This window comes from Coturnix japonica, chromosome 37, assembly GCF_054131305.1.
Source record: "Coturnix japonica strain WE chromosome 37, WE-NBRP24, whole genome shotgun sequence".
NCBI lineage: Eukaryota > Metazoa > Chordata > Aves > Galliformes > Phasianidae > Coturnix > Coturnix japonica.
In genome coordinates, this window is record NC_140699.1 from 3,741,806 (window position 1) to 3,761,423 (window position 19,618).

Here is a 19,618-nt window from a genome sequence, read left to right on the forward strand (position 1 = left end):
TACCCACTGTGGAATGTTCTCACTATATAGAAAGTGCTGTGCTAAGTAACCCGCTGGTTATTACCTCTGCAAACAGCAAGAAGCTGCTCCCTAATGCCAAGGGAAAAGATAGAAAGGGAAGAGCTACGTGACTATATAACAGAGAACCAGCAGAAAGCCATTAAGCCCCCTCACAGAGCTCCCGAAGCAGAAAGCTCGCTCAAAAGATGCAACAAAAGAAAGCACATGGAAGCCCCCGTTTGTCCTGAGCACACCTTGCACACTAACGTGTCACCCCGCTGACACACTGACTGAGCTTATGATCTCCAAGTGAAACACGGCCCTTCTATTCACATTTCTGTACCATCAGAAATGCCGATGATTTGTGTTACTTCTTAATTTCTGCCTCAAGCTTCTTCATTTATACTCTAAGCCGATGCAAGTTTTCCTTCCAGCAGGCTGTAGGCCACATTGTTCTGTATTAGAAGAGCATGATGAGTTTTATATGTTTTTATTCCAGTTACTGCAGAATATTAAGAAGGGTGAGAGCAAGAGGGCAAAATTCTCCCACCCAAATCTAAGCTGTCAGAATGGAGGGAAAAAAAAGGAGGAGGGGGGACTCTGTGATAATACTGTATGACTCAGAGGCTTTGCAAACCACCTTCAGAAATACGGCTGGGCAGGATGAAGGCTCCCTTCTCTTTCTCTGCTCCATTTACACATTCCCAGGACTTGCTGCAACAGGAAACACCAACATTTTCCTCCAAATCTTCAGGGAAAAAGTTTCATGTTTTTGCAGCTGTGCTGGTCAGAATGCCGCTCCCAGCAGCCCCTCAGCTCCCTCCTTAAACGTCCTCCCACTGCTCAGATTTCTTTTAAAATGATGGTGGAATCCTCACACAGGTTCCCAGCAGCACACACACACTGTTGTGATCCAGCAACAGGTAGCTCAGCTCCACCACACCATGCTCCACTCCTCAACAGAACAGGGGGGAAATAGGATGGAGGAAAAGGAATCTCACAGGTTGAGGTAAGGACAGGGAGGTCAATCACCAGTTACTGTCACCGTCAAAACACTCAGCATAGACTGATTGCTGTAATTTATTACCGGCTGGTAACAAATCAGAGCAGTGAGAGCTAAAGCAAATGCAAACACCTTCCCCACATCCCCAGAGCATAGACAGCACTGCTCAGGCTCAGCTCAGGCCACCAGCACCACCCTTCTAGTCCTGGGTGGATCTGGCTCTGAGCTGAGCTGGGGCAGCTGCTGGAGACCACCAGAGGTCACTGCTGCAGCTGCCATCACACCCTCGTCGTGCAGACCCGACATACAGACACAGCCCCATCTTTAAAAAGACACAACTTTGCTGTCTTGCAGTTGACAGAGCAGCTGCTATACAGCATTGCCAGAAGGAATCCAATGCAGCTCAGTGACTACAGCAAAAGACTGAACTATTTTTTTTTTCTATTTCTTTGCCTGTTTCAGGATCTGTAAGTTGCTGCAGTGCACGTGATCTGTCCAAAGCTGCAGATGGGAACAAAGGCTTTTTAATTTCCAGGTTGCTCACCTGGTGCAATCTACATTAGGAACTTTTAGAAGTTCCTCCGCAAAGCTGAGAGCATCACAGCAAATCTTCATCTCAACACCTACATAAAAAGAACAGTTTTCCTTTGCTCTCCCTGGCAACATTAAGCACATTTAAGTTGTCAGAGCTCACAAAACAGCCCTGAAATCTTCATCCAGCTTGTACTTTAATAAGAACAGAAAGACAGAGCAGCCCTATAAGTTCACTTACCTTGCCTGTAGCTGGGCACTGCCGCATACACAGCAAAAGGAAGAGGCTGGTCACTGGTTGAGAATATGAATACAGATGGGCTAAATTTAAGCAGAAGGGCCAATATTACAAGACAGCAGCAAGTGAGATACAAGTCCAGTTCAGCTCTTTTCCTGATAAGTACTCCAGCTGAATTAAAAAGACCAGCCAGCTGTATTATAGGATCACAATAGTGATGAAGTGCTACATGTGCATGTTAAATAGCTGCATTCGCACTTATAATGCTTGCCTAAGTACACACTTCCACAACAGTAGGGATACTCCAATATCTTAAAACATATGTACATATATGTTATTTTACAGCAATGAGACCGCACACAATATACAGTGCTAAGAACAGTAACATCCTTCAGTGCAGGTCTGCTGTTTGCAATGAACAGCTGGAAGCATTCCGCCTCCAGACTGGGCAGATCTCCCTTAGAAACTCTCACTGGCCAAGATTTGTCTTACAAGGGCTCAGAAACTAGAGCCGCCTGGGTTGGTTCTGTGTGTGAGCACAGCCCAGCAGCACAGCCCAGCTGTAACCTGAGGGCAGGTGTGGGATGGAACATTGCCCTCAGCAGCACAGAGCTGCCCTCACGCACCGATCTGCCTCACAGGTACTGAGACTGAAATAGCACACCCAGTATTTATAGGCCCACAGAGCACTCCAGGAGGGTTAGTCACCGTGTGTGACGATGGACACAGCCCTCCTCCGAGGTCTAAAAATAGGAGGCTGCAAAGGACTCCTGCAGCAGCTCTGCTGAGTGATGCAGTACTGCTCACCATCAGCAGGAACACTGATTAACTCGGGGTTCCCCTGCGGTTACTCAGTGATATTCAACTCCTGCACTCCTTGCACTGAGCACAGCTAAACTACTACGCAATTAATCTGCGCAACCCTTGATTCTAAACGAGGGCTGGTAACTCTTGCTGACAAATGCACTTGACAGAACTGCTTTCCTGGCACCCCCAACGAGCAGAACACGTTCTTATAAGGCAGAGGTGAGGTCAGCTGAGCCTTTTGTGTCACTTCATTCTTACTGTACACTCACCCAGCGTCAACAGCAAAACATGGCTTTGCAGTCTTCAAAGCAAAAGTGAACTCACTGGATGTGAAAAGCACCTCTGCAGAAATCCCCAAGGCAAACAGGTCAGTGTTAAACAGCTGCTGTTCAGAAAGAAAGCAGGACTGACAGAATGCTGGAAGGTACCTGAGGCGGCTGCACTGAATCTGTGCTGTGCACAGAGCTCTGAGAAAGACAGCATTCGTTCTGAATCCCTTCCAGCACACACCTACACTGATGCATTTATAAGAAGGAATTCAAAAAACCCGACTTCTCTGTCCTTAACTTTCAACTGTACTTTTGAACTTTAGATGCTGGCTGAGGAAAATGCAGGTTTTCAGGACATTGCTCCACTCGGGACAGTGTCAAAAGGGCACAGACTTCAAGAACCTTTCCCACAAGGTGTGTCCCTTCCCGGGCTGTCCTCCGAAAGATGCACGAGAAACACCCACTGACCACAGGAGACAATAAATAGCCATAGGGACAAAGGTGACAGCTGTACAAACATACTTTCAATGCCAGGTTTATCCAGAGCAGCTAAACATTTGGTTCTTAGCCCTTGGGAGCCAACAGATATGGCCTGTCCTCACCATATCCAAGACTAATGAAAGGCAGAGCGCTCCAACATCTGAAAAGCCAAACACGGAGTAAAACAAAGAAGGCGGCTCCTGCCTGCGGCAGAGTTGAGGGAGCCCCGACACTGCTGGAAAGGCCGCGTTTGTTTGCTTGCTGTTTTTCCACCTCCTGGCACGTGCGTGCAAGCCCTCGGGCACAGCTCCGTTTTAGCATTAAAATTACAAAGCATCCGCGGCGCGTCTGACACCGCTCCAAGTCGGCAGCGGCACGCAGCTCTGAGCGAGCGGAGTGGGGCACAAGGAGCACCAAGGGCTGGCACCGGGCGGGCGAAGCGTTGCCTCTGCTGGGCATACAAAGGAAGTTCCTCCTTGTCCTATCACTTGTGTAAAAATGTTATTCCCCTCCTACTTATGTTTAAGTATTGTAAAGCCATAGCGAGGTCTCCTTGAAGCCGGACTGAAAAGCCCAGCTCCCTCAGCCTGTCATCATAGCAGCAGCACTCCAGCCCTCGAGCATCCTCATGGCTTCCTCTGGACCATCGCTAGAAGTTCACAGTTTTCCTGCGTTAAAGACCCCAAACCTGGACGCACTACCCCAGCTGGGGCCATACAAGAGCAGAGCATAAGGGGCCGTGCCAAAGGCTTTGCAGGATCCCAGGTAGATGCCATTAGTTGCTGTCCCTTTGTGCAGTGATGCCAACACTCCATCATAGGTCACCAGGTCACCAGGTTGGTCAGGCACAATCTACCCTTGGTGAAGCTGTGCCAGCTGTCTTGGATCACCTGCTCAACCCTCGTGTGTCTTTTTATTCAGAGGGCAGTGAGGCCCTGGCACTGTTGTCTGGAGAAGCTGTGGGTGCCCAACCCTAGAGATGGCCAAGGCCAGGCTGGATGAGGGCAGCCTGTCCTTGTGGGAGACAACCAGCTGTTGGAGGGAGTTGGAAATTTAAGGCCCCTTTCAACCCAAAGCATTCTATGACTGTATGAATTTCTCAGCTAAAGGCACAAGGAAAACGTAAGTACTAACATACCTGATATTAACAGGCTTTCTCCTGTAACTGCCGTGTTGTCTGCATTGCACCTGAGTCACAGTATGTAAACCCATGACCAGAAGAACCAGTCCCTCAATAAAACAAAAGCATGAAAACAGGAACATAAAGAGTCACATACAAGAGTTATAACTGAGTCAGCATCAACCAGGCTGAATCACTGCCAGACAAACAAGGAAGTTAGAAAACTCTGCATAACAGGTATTTTTAAGGGGAGTTTCCTCTTTCAGATTGCCTGAAGCATTTCAAATGGAATTTAATTTGTGAAATATTTGAGGAGCGCTATGGAACAATGGTATTGAAAATCAATTATTCTTCAAAGTTAGGTGCAATTACAGGAGCAAACTGACATGCTTTCTAAGTCCAGTCACCGGACTACTGGCATAGAGTGACAGAAACACTAACTTTATCAGTACAAAAAATCTATTTAATGGCCTAAGGCATAGTGACTTCCATCACAGAATGTGTCAGAAGCACATTGATGCACACACATAGCTCCTTCGTGGGTGGTGTGGAGGGCAGCACACTGCCTGTTTAGTGCGCAAAACAGCACTGCACAAAGACTGACACTGGAGACAGGATCAGCATGTTGGTGATTGGAATGGTGACCAGAATGGAAAACCAGGCCAGTAGCACTGTACTGTGATATGTTTTGGCAGTGTAACTTGAAATACCACTTCCACTGTCCTTAACTATTTTGTCTCAGAAATATTTAGGAGAAATGAAAATTCTGTTATTCGCCGTTTAAAGAGAACATGAGAATTATCCATCATTTCACTTGATTCATTCCTGAAGAACCCTGGAGCTGCACATTCAGTACTAAGGAGCCCAGAGTAAAAGGACAAACCACGGGCAGCGTAAAGAAACAAAAGGTTGCGCCTGGTTCTGTTTAAAAGCCATTCCATGAAGGAGATCCAGCAGTCTCTGTCAGTAGTTCTCACATCTGTGATATCATAATCCTGTGGGGTTTACAGTTATGTTTTGGTTTTTTTTTCCCCTAGAAGGAAACTATTTTATTGCCAGGAAGAAAACATCTGAAATCTCTAGCCAGCAAAATCCACTAAGGAAGGAACTTACAGACTGCGATCATTCTAACTTGGGCTGGACTTTCTGTCCTAGTCCAAAGATTTCTTTATGCTAAATATCTCCTACACCCTCATCAATCTCTTCAATCAGCTTGACTCCTCACCAGCATCCCTCACCCACAGTTGCTCACCTGTTGATTGATCAAAGACCATCCTTCCCTTTTGATTTACGTAAGCCTCTCCCAAAATAAGCTCACAACCAACATTTAAGAAATTACAGTAATAAGCCACCTACTCTGTGCCACTGCCTACATTATTCAGTCATACATTCTACTTCTTCTTTCCCCCTTATGGCTGTCATGTTTGTTTTTTTTCAGATCATTCATTTTCTGAATCCATGCAGGGTTGGTGACAAGGGCTCCTTATCAGCTATAATCATAGTAAGCAATATTAATAACTGAAGACTTTTCTCCTGAAAACTGAGGTGTCAAATTCAGATGCCTGCATAAGAATGGCAGCTATCACGTAAGAGAAGTTTCTAGCTGCCACAGCTGAGGGACAAAAGCATCGAGCTGTGACTCAAACACACTCCATATGTTCAGAAAGCAAAGAATCCCTACTTTTCATAGTTCAGATAAGACTTCCAATAACTTGAACAGCAAAACCATCAGCTGTGATGCTGTGCCGGTTTGAAGCTGGAATTTGACGGTCATTCGATGTGAGCATGAGAGCAAACACAACAGGGAAGAATCACATGATGAACAATGTGTTCTTCCACACTTCTGCAAAGTTTCACCCAGTGAGAACACAACATCCTGATGTTTTTCCTCCTCTGGTCTCTCAAATCTACTTCTTCTGTTTACAGTAAAGCACCAAGAGAAAGTAAAAGGGCTCACATGACAAGTGTACTTGATAAAGAACATAATAGGATTCGGAAAACAGTAGCATTCCTTGTTAAACAATCGTCTTGCTCCCTATTTATGAAGCTCAGATTTTACTTGAGCTATTTAGGAAAGCACCTTACAGAACAGCAGCTGGTCACGAGTGGAAGGCTAGGACGCATAAATCAGGCCTCAAGTGCAAGGACAGATGAACTGCTTTAACCTCTGCTGTGCACCATGGAAAAAAATCCCACAGACATTTAAACTATTATTGTGGACTCACTCATGGAAAATATTCCACCTGATACCTGAAAACCTTAAACAACAACAGCAGAGAAAGGAATCAGACAGTAACAGAAGCACATGAGCCCTAAAAAGAACAAAAGACAAGGAAACAAAATAATATGGATGCAGAAAAAACACCAAAAGACCCCACTGACATTTAAATGAGATGCAATATTCTGATCTATCAAGTATAATGCACTTCAAGATGTCTAATTACCTTGATGGCCCTTAACTGGGAAACGAGCACAGTTCCTCGTACTTCATTCCTGGCATCAAAGACAGACTTGATCTACTTTCTCCTGCAGCTACACTTGCAAAATACAAAATACAAGACCGTTTTCCCTATGTGGAAATGAGGACTGTGAGCCTCAGCCTTCCTGTGAGACTGGGACGAACAGATTCTGCTTCAGGAGGGGAATCATCCTGATAGTGATGAAACTGACACCCTGAGCAATCAGATCTTGCCTGAAAAATAACAAACTTCAAGACCTTTGGAAGTGAACTCTGCACTATGTTTCCATCTGATTTGATTGTGTTTACAAGTACTAAGAGCACTTTAATACATGCCTGTGCACCACTGCCTTGTGCAAGCAAACAACTGCACAATGCAAGCAAACAACAAGAAAAGGTCTCTGATGCGTGGCCTTCTGCCTACAGATGCTGTTTGCCTTCACCGAGACCTGCATTCCTTCATGTCCCCTGGGGATTATTAATGTGAGTGGTTTTGTATTTGAAGATCCTTACCTGTACTTTACATATGTCTGAGCTGACACCGCACAGTAACTTAGTGAATTCTTCCAGACTTCAACACTTTGGAATGAAGCCTGCAGCAGATGCAGCTCAGGGTTCTGTGCTCTAATTGCTCTTTATAGTGTTTTTCCCACAGCGAAAAACCCTTCTGTTTCTCATTATGAGGAACACTGACCCTTGAAGGTAAAGCCTGATCAAGTACCTCAGCCATTTCACTGCAGTGCTCTGCAGTGTTGTGCAGTGCTGCATTAAGGTCCTGACAGAATAGTAAGAGCCTTTCCACAAAGCTGTGCCTTTCAGATGCTGCTCCTTTGTCTTGCACCTCCTCCAATCAAAGCCTGGGAAGCCAAGAATTTGAGGACTTATGCAAACAAGAAGGAAAATATCAATTTACTTCATGTTCTACAAAAGTCCTTCAAACATAACAGGCTATTCTGAAACAAACTGAACAAGCAATTAGGCATCATATCCTGCAAGCCTGTGCTCTATGGGTGATGCCTCCTGAGCAGCAGCAGCTGGGAACCTCCACTAATTCAGCTCCTGCAGACCCAGGTGTGGTTTCTTTGTCTTTGCCGTTCTTTCTACTTGCCCTGCAGATGAACTTAATCTATTAATATATAACAGTAAGGAAAGATTTCCCCTAGAGACAGCAGTGAACTTAAAACAACAGGTAACTGGTTTTATTTTCATCTTACAGAGAAAGAAGTTGAAGTAGTACTTCTAAAATCAAGACCTGAATGTTTCTGAATAGCAACAGCGCTTTGATATCTTTTGTTCCTCCCATCTCCACATCACTGGAATCAGAACTCAAGCAAGCTTGATCTGTAAGATGTTACTATTGACAGTATGTCTGATCAGCTTCAGGACCTACACACGGGGACACACAGACATGTTTACCTTCAAAAGAGCAACTGCAGTGTCCTTCATCGTACACTTACATACATTATGCTGAAATATTTCAAACTTAATTGCACGTGGTCCAGAAAAGACACAGACAAAATGCAAACTGCAACTCTTGAACTCCAAATGTGACTGCAATCACAATTAATTAAATCGCTGCACATCAGGCCATTTCATGCATGTTGGAATTATCACAGCTCCAGCTGCCAAGAGGCAGACCTTGTGCTGTTGTGCTCTTATCCTGCATCTCTCTCAAGCACAGAAACCCTTCACTGAGCTTATGTAATCTGAAGAAAAGAGGAAGAAAATTCATCGTGTTTATAGCAGATCGGGGGAGGAGGCCTACAAAGATAATCAGGTCTAACTGCATGACAGCTTCAGGGCTGAGCACAAGTCAGTTCACGTTGAGGACACTGTCCTAACGCCTCCTGGACACTGCTGGAGAGAAATTTCTCCCCAAATCCAGTGTGAACCTGCTCTGGTGCAGCACTGTGCTGCTTGTGCAGCTCTTCCTTCCACTTCACAAAAGCACCCCATTAGTTAAGTTCTGCTCAGCTGTCCACATCAAGGATCCACGTCAGAAATCAGCACCTACACAAACACATGGTCTCACCTTCAGCTGTGGCAGTCCTGCATACAGAGTGCTTGTCTACATAGCAGTGGCCCTGCTCAGACTTTCTGGCTGCTCCCAGTCAGTCCAATGAAACTGACATTACAGACATTTGGTAACAAAAAGCTCAGGTGTGGTCGGGGTGGCGCTGGTTGGTTTTTCTCCCTATGGCAGCCATGAGGTCTTCTCACCATTTGCTTTTGGGTCCCTCTACAAAGTGCAAAGAAACACAGTCCGCTACAGATGAGTCAAAAGAGAAGTCTTGGTCAAGTGCTCTAAATTGCTAGTAAAGAAGCCCTGCTTTCTAAAGAAGCCTATGAAATTACTCATCAAAAGGAACCTGAAACTGAATATATCCCTACATCCCACTTCCCAACATGAAAGGCATTTAAACACCGATACATGAACGTGACATCACTGTATTAAAAATAAAGGAGAGAGCGCTGAATGCTTTTTTTCAGAGCTGCTAGGGAACATCAACACAACTGTCAGCATCATCCCTCAGGGCACCTCCAACAGCACTGACAACTTTGTACTTTACAGGCAGACATGAAGTGAGAACTGGGAGTGCTGTTACAGTCCCAGTACAAAGCAATTGCTTTCTAATTGTGCAGCGGCACGCTTTAAGCTTCACAACCAGATGAAACTTTGTTTTGTGTATGACTCTACGATGACTAAGACGAGCAATTCCCTCCTGGTCTTCTAGAAAACAGACTGAAAACCTGTAATTTATTGATACTAAAAAAAATGCAAAACAAATTCACATCACAAAAAACAAGATGCAAAAATGCCCAAGCCTCTTACCTGTCAAGATAGCAGAACAAATGAAACCTTGCAAAGGGAGTATAGATTTTAGCCAGATTTCAGCTGTGACAATTCAAGAAAACATCTTCCATCTCTTTCTGCTTATCCTGAGGCTGTAATTTTTCTTGTCAGTGAAAACACCCCCCGGAGAGCACGCCATGCTCAGGGCTCCCACATGCCACCTTTACCAGATTATCCTCAGGATGTCAACTCAGGGGGGACCCTCAGCTCAACTGCCTACAAGCAACTTTGTTAAGGGACAACTCTGCTATGAGCACAAGCAGGAGTTTGGTCCACTTATTATTTGGCAAGATCAACGTAGAAGTGCTATTCCCAACAAACGCTCTCTCAGCATGACACAGTTGGGAAGGAGAAGCATTTTGCCATCTCTCTGTGAAGCTGCATGACTCAACAACTATGTTGTGACACTGTAAAGCCATCCAGGACATGGAACTTTCCCTCTGTGCTTCAGCGTAACCATGACGTGCCTGGGGAGGGCAACTCCAGTCTGCCACTCCACCCTCGTCCTGTGCAAACACACACAAGCTATAGTTTAATTATGGGTATTTACTTTCATTTTAAAGGTTTACTGGGAGTTATCTCACATGCTACCTTGTTTCAACGATACTGTGCTCAACTTTTGATACCAGCAGTTGCTGTACCAATAAAAATAAATCCAACTAAGCAATTATCACAACACAATTATGGTCTAACTAGTACTTGCCAGAGTAAAGGCAAATAGAAGGATGAAGGAGTACAGCCTAGAAGAATGTGAAAACCTACGAACAACATTGTTAAGTATCCATATAGCAGGGAAAAATACCCAAGCAGACAAGAACCGATACACGAGAATTAAATGTTAGAGGCACCAGCTGCCAAGAGTGAGCTGTCTGTTCACAGTGGTCAAACTACACTTCAAAATGACGCCAGCAGACAACGAAACCAGGAATCAGGTGCTCCCACGTCCTCACACCAGGCTGCAGTAGGGCACATTTCTTCTTTCTGCAAACAAAGCCTTGTTCCAGTCACACCGTGAGACTGATTCATGTTATTGTTTGCACAGTCTGACAGTGGTTAAAGCACATTTAATAGAACAAATAATACTAATACCCTCGTGGTTCGCACATTTTACCAATAGAAGAAATTCTAGTTAATAACTTATGTCTGCATTAATCTGAAAATGATTGCAAAGAAAACCTATCATAAAGGAAAGCAGAACCTCCTTAGGTTGTTCAGAATGAACACTGACAGCCAGAGTGTTGGACCTGGGTGTTAAGGGGATGTGTGCAAAGTCATTCTTAACATAAATACTTCTGAAAGAACAGGTTTATGTGACAGCCTCACATGTTCAAGAATCAGTTATGAGCCTGCTATCCGCAGCACAAGGAGGCAGGAGGAATACTGATAAAAGTCTTCAGAGACTCCCTGGTTCCTTTCATTTGCAGCCCAATTTTGGGGGAAATGTAGGTCACATTTGCAAGTTTGCTATAAAAGCGTGTGAAATAGGTTTTTTTTTAAGAGGGAAAAAGCACCCAAGATTGTCACATAGTTTAAATCTACCTCAAGCACACAGGCCTTAAAAAACAAACATAAGCAAAGCTCTCTAGGCAGGAATCTCAGAGTGCCAGGAAGGCGTTTTCTTCCCTCATTTGTTATCAAGCCAAATACAAAAGTTTGTTCAGATAAGTAAAGCTGCAGAGCAGTTGGGACATAACGTATATCTCAGATTTAATCTCAGTTTTTAAGACTAACATCTGATAACCAAAACCACTCTGCTGTAAGTTGCAGACACAAATATGTAGAAATCTGCATGCTTTCCTCTTTCAGCATGCCACAGGACATGGGTTGCCTGGCTTATACATCTCATCCTCCAGGAAAAACAAAAGAAATCCATTCTTTTATTTAATCTATAGCAGGCATAGAATATTATGCAATTACAAGTTCTCAAAACATCATAAATTTAAACAAAGAGATTCTAGCACCTCCTACATGTAGCAGCCTAACCACAGCGTCTCACTCCACCCAGCTGCAGCTCTGCACGGGCACAGCAGCAAACCACGAGGAGGTAGGAAAGCCCAATTCAGCTGCACATCACAGTAACTGGCGTGCTGACTATCAGAGTGGTGGAATCCTTCCTCAGTACAAAAGCTAAAACGATCTGTAGAAACTGATTCATATTGCTACCAAAAGAATCTCTGAAGCTTCAGGACTTTAGAAAAGGAAGGTGAGCTCCTGTCTCAATAGGGCATCAGTCCAAAAGCGGACAGCAATCAGATGAGTTTTTCATAGCCCCGCCACAAGCAGAACAGATGAAACAAGGCTCGGGAAGGAGAGACAAGTGAAGTCCTCTGATAAGCACTGCTCTATGAAAAAGAAGTTGGCAATGAGTGCCATGATTGTTTTCTGTTCTGCATGTCATAGAAATGGAAATAATGCTTTGGCACAAATAGCCATCTCTGAATCAATCAGCTGTCCACCACCAGAATCACAGCAGGTGCCGCAGATATGGCAGCTCAGCCTACAAGAGGTGATGGCATCCTTTTTGAGAATAGTTTTGTACTAATCTGACTGTGAAGCCCCACGGGAGCTGGTCTTACCCTCCACTATTGGTATGACTGAAGCTTTGCTGAGGAAATTTTAATTTCTCACTTTCCTTTTTACTATACGCTCTGGGTGTCTGGATGAGGAGCTATGAGATGTGGTTGTGGCAGCAACGGCGATGGGAGGGCGGTTGGACTGGATGATCTTGTAGGTCCTTTCCAACCTTGTGATTCTATGATTCTATGAGAAGCAAAATCACAGAAGATAAGCAGGCAGCAGGAGGGTCTCTCAGTGCCGTGAAACATCCCAAGTTTCTAAAGCCATCTTTCTCTAGCAGATGAGAATATTCTCCATTTCCTACAGGCCAAACTTAGTTAGGACTGAATAAAGAAGTTGAACCCACTGAGAGACCAGGCAAAGGCAGAAGAGGCAAAACTTACACGGTGTTCACAGTCCAGAACAGGAAGGCCTGTCTGTTTCAGAAAGACTTTGGCTAAATGACACTCTAAATGGATACATATAATAGTCATTAAGAACCTCACGTTAAATGAAATCCAGTGAACCCTGGCAAAACAGAAAATGGAAGCATTAAATGAAGAGAATCACCCTGCCACAATTAGCTTCTGCTTCTTCCCTCTCATTCAAAGTAGTTTCAGGTTTGCTGTTGTAAACTCAGCATTCACGAGCTGCTTCTGCACATCAAGTTCCTCAAATTTCAGAAGCAAGGTGTGCAATTTAAAGTTTGGTTCCATTGCAGTTCATTCAGTGCTGTTCTGTTCCAACACATACAAACCTTACTCTTATTTTCGGGCAAAAACCAAAATTGGAATAAAAACCCAACCACTAAAATTGGCCTAAGAAATGTACAAAGTAACACAGAGTTCAACTGCAAGAGGGAAAAGTGGCCAGGGACTGTTCTGCTGCTTTGTTCCACCCAGACACATCACCATCTGCCAGGACTCAGCTGGTGCTATTTTCCTCTTAAAGTAAGTTACTTTAAGCTCCGAATATATCCAAATAAAGAAGTACCTCAAGGAGGCTGATTTCTAAACCCACTACAGCATCCAGATTTGATGTCAGAAAACTGAGGAACTCCCCCATCACCTGGTGAGTGCTGCTTGCTGTGGCAGATGGACTTACTGACTTTCTGTCTTTGTTATCTCATGGATTTCACTGTACAATGGAATTTTATCTCTCACTGTCTTGTTTGTAAATAGGTGATAATTCTTCCACAGCTTCCAAGTGAGCTGTTAAAATAAATGGAGAGATTTCTTGTAAAATATTTGGATTATCTTCTAATCTACAGGTCATATGCCTTCCCATTCTTGATTGGATAGAACAGCCAGCTCCTTTCGACTCCATATGAATATTCCCCCAAAACACACTTCTTGTGAGAGGTGGTTTAATTATGCTATTAATTTAATCTCAGTTTTTAAGACTAACATCTGATAACCAAAACCACTCTGCTGTAAGTTGCAGACACAAATATGTAGAAATCTGCATGCTTTCCTCTTTCAGCATGCCACAGGACATGGGTTGCCTGGCTTATACATCTCATCCTCCAGGAAAAACAAAGGAAATCCATTCTTTTATTTCATCTATAGCAGGCACAGATTATTATGCAATTACAAGTTCTCAAAACATCATAAATTTAAACAAAGAGATTCTAGCACCTCCTACATGTAGCAGCCTAACCACAGCGTCTCACTCCACCCAGCTGCAGCTCTGCACAGGCACAGCAGCAAACCACGAGGAGGTAGGAAAGCCCAATTCAGCTGCACATCACAGCACCTGTATAACAGGTGAAAATGGAGGCGACAGAATGATGGAAGAGGCAAAGGGTGAGGAGAGGAGGAGGAGGTTACCAGGGACATTTCTAGAAAGGATTTTAGTCTGTTGAACTTGAGGGACTTGGTCCCTAACTGCTTCTGTCGTGTGCTGTATCTGCACTAGCTGATTGCAGCCAGGTAGCCTTAGAAGAGAGGGCTTTTAGTCATGTCGGTGCTCAGTCGAGTTAGAGAGCTCTCTTAGTTTCTTGTAGCACCATTTGTGCGGGCGATGGGGCCGCCCTGGCCACACGATGCCAATCAAAGGGGGTGCTGAGCTCCATCTGTATCATGGCCAATAGAGCTCGGCAGGCGGGACTTGCCAAGCCTGACGTGGCCGTTACCGATCTTCACTCCTTAACAAGCTGCCAATCCAAAGGCTCCCAGGTGGGCCGGCCCGCAGGATCCCGGCCCTCGGGGCCTACAAGCAGCGCTCCCCCCTCTAATGGTTGAAAGATAAGATCTCCTTGAAGCGAGCAGTTCTTAACGGTTAGATACCAATTGTCCACTGGATCTTTAGGAGGCTTTGCTGAGCCGAGCTGCCGCTGCTGTTGTACTGCCTGAATTTGAACTGCCTGAGCTAACGACCTAGGGTTAATGGAAAACCCCCTCCCAGGTCCCATTTAAGGGCCGACCAGCACTAAGGCAGCATCTCTTTGGGGATCAGCTCCTTTGTGGAGTTTTCTGCGAACCTTCACCATCGATGAGCCTTTTCCCTTTCTCTTTCTATCACGATAGTCTTTTGTACGACACAGCTAGTTAACCTATGTTTACCTGTCAGCTCTACACCTCTGAGCTGTACAGCCAGGAGCATCTAAATGAGAATTGGGTGATGGGCAAATTATCTCAGGAAAGCCAAAGTGTAGAAATACTAGAAATATTCTAATGGAAAATCCAAATAAAATGAAAGCTGAGCCGTAAGCCAACCAGTTCTACTCTTTCCGGGTCCTACCTGTCAGGGTTTTTGTTTACTTTGGTATTCTGGTCCATTACCATATATTCCTCCCTTTGCATACATGAGGGCACCCTCATCACGTCCTGTTGGTACTGGGTGTAGGCCAAAGGGCTTCCACCAGAAGGAGACCCAGGAGGATGAGAGAGGATGAGAGCATTGTGTTGAGAGTCCTCTGGGTTTCTATGCTCATTCCTTGCAAACTGCTCAGCACGTCCTGCAGACATTATTCTGCCTTTTGCTCCTTGTGACCGAGAATCTGGAGCTCATCAGTCACAAAAGCTGGTAAGCAACTGCTTGAACATCACTTTCTACTCGCTTGTACAACACAAACTTTAACATCAGTCAGGGATTTCACCTTAAAAAAGAACAAACCAGACAAGTGGGCAACGTTTGTGATTCCTACATTTATTTTCAGAAGTAGCAGTCTGTGAGTTCACATAGTTTTAAATAACAGCAGATAAGGAGGATATGGACGATATAGATAGGGAGCTAGGAGATATGGTTTAGGGGTTTTCTGTAGGTAGGGTAAAGGGAGGACGGTTGGACTAGATGATCTGAAAGGTCCTTTCCAACCCTGTGATTCTATGAAGGGATTGTTCACAGTGATTTTCACCACTAACACTACTGTCTGTCAGACATTTGGAGGTCACTGATGTCCCTGCGCTTCCTGTGTGTCTTCTGCCTGCCCAGGCTCTTCTCCCACGTGCTGCTTCAGACGGGCAGTGCCAGCTGTGCTCTCCTCTTCCATCCAGTTCTTCCTTTCTCATCCTGGGTCAGGCGGGCATTGTCCGTGCTGAGGTTGTGGGAGCAGAGTAACTAAACCAAATGCAAAGGAGAAGAGTCAGCTGCTGCCAAGTCAAGAAAGGAAATGATAACAAGAGAAATGAGATTTTATATCAAGAAAGTGAAAGGCGGCTCTGGAAAAGTCTGTCGTTCAGTTTCAGCCTCCAGCTGCGGTTGAGCATTTTGGGAATCTAAAAACCCCGCTGGTGTTCCCAGCTGAGAAGTGCCCTTGGCAAGAAAAGAAAATGCGGAGCGTTTCTGGCCATCCTCCGCTGCCCGGGCTCATCTGCTGGGAACGGCCCTCCAGCCAGCAGGCCTCATAATCCCAGAAAGTTGGAAGGATGGTGAGGCCCCGCTTTCAGTGTCTGTATTCGTACTGAAAATCAAGATCAAGCGAGCTTTTGCCTTTCTGCACAGCTGTACCTTGCTCTGCGCAGGAGACGCATCCTCTTCTCCCTGTCTGTCTTCTGGTCCGTCTGTCCAACAGCCGCCGTCCATTCCGTGGGCGCTGGGGCAGCGCTGGGCTCTGTTCCTGCCTCCGGCTGCAGAGGAGGCAAAGTGACGTCCGGGGGCTCGAGCAGCACATCTGCAGCACAAGCAAAAGAAGTTCCTGTTATGACTAGCTGCTATCTGTCTCATTACCAGCTTACTTTGGTACTCTGGTCCATTACTGTATCTTCCTCATTCTGCATACGTGAGGGCATCCTCATCACACCCAGATGGTACCGGGTGTAGACCAAAGGGCCTTGTTACAGGACGCAGTTCCCACGTGTTGTGAAGTGGGCTGTGGCGTCCATGTTTGGTCTGGTGTAATTCTCACTGTTTCCCAATCCTCAAGCCTCTTTATGATGGTGTGCAAGCAGGTGCCTGGGAATGCACTGACCAACAGGATAAGCATGTGCTCACATTTTCTTCTTGCCTCGTGTTCTGCTTCATCTCTGAACCTTGTAAACTTTCATATCCCGAGGCAGTGCATTCTCCGGTGCAATTACTGGTTGCAATTTCATTTGATATCCCGTAGCTCTTGTGTTGTGAAAGCTACTGAACACTTGTTTCCTGTCGGCCTCTCCCTCAGCTTCTACCATCTTTTAGGATCTTCATCGCACAGCTTCGACACATTCAGTTGTTCCTCTGAACGGAAGCAGTTCCACTTCTTTGGCTACCTTTGCTGTCTTCCGTATTTCTTCTAGTTGGGCACCTTGTGCAGTGGGGAGAAAAAGAGGGGAAAAACTTTTTTAACAACTCCTACCACTGGATATTTTTTCCCACTGCTACTGAAGACTGAATTGCTGTAAAACAGAGCTGTCTGTAACAGCAAAATCTCATTCCTGCGTACCCCCCTGGCAGTCTCCCTGCTGTGGGAGCCTGAGATTCTAGTCTCTTTTTCTTTAGATCATCCCCAGAGTGCTTTTAAAAATGGCTGCTTTGCTTCGTCAACTTCCCTTTCTCTGACGCTCATTGAAGATTCCATCCAAACTCTTCCAGGTGTTTCCTACAACACTCACTTGTTTCATTTTGAGCCGTTCTCCTCATCCTTCACAGCAGCTTCTGCAGCTCATCAGTTCTGTTCAGCCTTGCAGAGGCTCCCTGCGATGTTCACTTTGCTGAGCAATCTGAACCAAGAAAACACACGGAGGGGTGAACTGATGACAACACATGTGTTGGTCCATTTAACACATGAAAGGAAGAAAAGCAGCTGGTGCTTACTGGCAGTGGTGGGAAGCGTGTGGCAGCGGCAGGGAGCACTGCACGTCCCATTCCTCTCAGGGCAGTGCTGATCTCCTGTTTTCCCATTTCCCACAGAGAGGTAATGGTGCTGAAGGAGATGGCAGCGCAGGGTGAGGAGCGGCACGGCAAAGGGAAGTGATGTGCCCGAGGAGTGGGGCTGAGCAGCAGGCAGGAGATGCTGGGAGCTTTGCAGGGCGCTCAGCTGTCTGCCCGGGAGGAGCGCCACCTCCTCCATGTGCCACGGAGCCTGGTGGAGAGCTGCCCAATGGCTCCTTGTGGATGTGGCCTCGTTTCCTTCAGGATCTTCAGCGTCTGAAGGGCCAAGGAAGCGACAGCTGGACTGGGGTCATGCTTCATTCCCTGAAGGCCTGCGATAAGAGGAACAGAGAGGCATGATGACCCAGCTCTCCCCTCTGGCAGGAGGGAGCGAGGGACAGGCATGTCACCTGCTGGCTGCCCCAACATCCCACTCCCTGGCTTACTTTGGTAGATGTGCTCTCTGTCAGCCCGCTGCTCATCCCTCATGTGCCGCCCTAAGAGCCCTGCGAACACAAAGCCCCGTCAGCGACCCCCGCTGTTCCGTGGGTGCAGCATGGAGGGCCGGGGATGGGGGAAGCTCAGCCTCGTGGCTCACCGATGAACCTCACGGCCTCCAGTCGCAGGGTTTCCTGCAGGCTCTGCAGGTAGAGCAGGCAGTCGCCCAGGTAGTCCTGCGCTGCACTCTGTCTCCTCCTCTTGGTCAGCTGAAGAGGGAAGAATGTGAGGTCAGTGCAGGCTGGTCCCGACCCTGTCCTGGGGTGTGGGAATGGGCATACTGTTGCGCATACACACCATGCAGTCGCTGATCTGCCAGAACTGCTCTGTCTGCACCAGGTGCTCCAGCTTCCTCCAGCGCAGGAACCGTGCAGCACCAAGGAGGGCTTTCTGGGAGGCCTGCCAAAGAGCTGAGATAGCACCGCAGCCCGAGCAGCCGCAGAGCCCGTGTCCCCAGAGCCCCTCTGCAGGGAGGATGCAGCAGCAGGGGCTGATGCTGCTGTGGGCTGCAGTACTCTTGATGTATGGGGGGCACCACGGGAGCAGCATCACCCTCCCCCAGATGAACCTGATTCCCACCTTGGACACGTTCTCTTCCTCATCGTGCAGGTGTAGATACAGCAGGACCAGGTTCCTGCACACCGTCTTCTGCATCTTCTTCTTTTCTTGGCCCTCCACAAAGCTCAGCGTTTTGAGGAAGAAGTCGATGGAGAGCTGACGCACCGTGCCGGACTCCTGTGGAGGAGGAAGGAAGGACATCTGTGTCAGCAGCTCCAAGTCCATGGCAAGCAGGGACAGCACCACCAGTGAAGTGGGGGCAAAATCTCCGAGCTGAGAGGATGCAGATCTTGAGGATGCCCTCAGAACTGCTCCAAAGTGTGCAAGCTCTGCCCAGCGGAAAGTCTGCCCAGGACCACGCAGTGCCTGAACCTGGTGAGCGGCCAGGAAAGTCCCCTGGTGCGCTGTCACAAGGCAGCAGGCATGGGCACGCTGGGCTGGCAGCCACATCCCTCGTGTGCTGGACTCCCTATCATCCTTACATCGTTAAGCAGAGCTGGGAGCTTGCCGGCCAGCTCCAGAGCCATGACGCTGAGCTTAACCTCCTTCAGGAGGTGCAGCAGGTTGCTGAATATTGGTAGGGCCGTGGCACGGATGTCACTATCTGCATCCTGCAGCTGCTCCATGATGCACGGCAGGAAGATGATCATTGTCCTTGCCTGTGGGGAAAAACACCCCATCCTTTAGGTACGGCAGCAAGCGTAATGAGGGCAAGGCTACTCCAGTACCAGCCCTGAATAGCAGGCAGTGATGGGGTGGGCAGAGCGCACCAGCTCCTCACTGCCTGAAGAGTTGCCGAGTTGTACATGGCCCCGCTACAGCCCCATGGCAGGCCCAGCCCAACCTGTGGCATTCCTGGCCACCCCTGCTCACCGTGTCCTGCCTCTTGCTGAGCTGCAGGATGCCCCTGAGCACCAGCTGCTGCATGCCCACCCTCTTGCTCTGCAGATAGTG

The 19,618-nt window shown here is 46.8% G+C and overlaps 1 long non-coding RNA gene across 1 annotated transcript; it reads right to left on the reverse strand.

The window, feature by feature from the left end:
• Positions 1 to 15,443: 15,443 nt before the first annotated feature.
• LOC146754967 (uncharacterized) lies at positions 15,444 to 17,663 on the reverse strand. The gene is made up of 4 exons (XR_014938542.1): positions 17,552 to 17,663; positions 17,350 to 17,457; positions 16,268 to 17,042; positions 15,444 to 15,877 (listed from the first exon to the last, which is right to left on the reverse strand). It is a non-coding gene; the product is annotated as an uncharacterized LOC146754967 (long non-coding RNA).
• Positions 17,664 to 19,618: the final 1,955 nt, after the last annotated feature.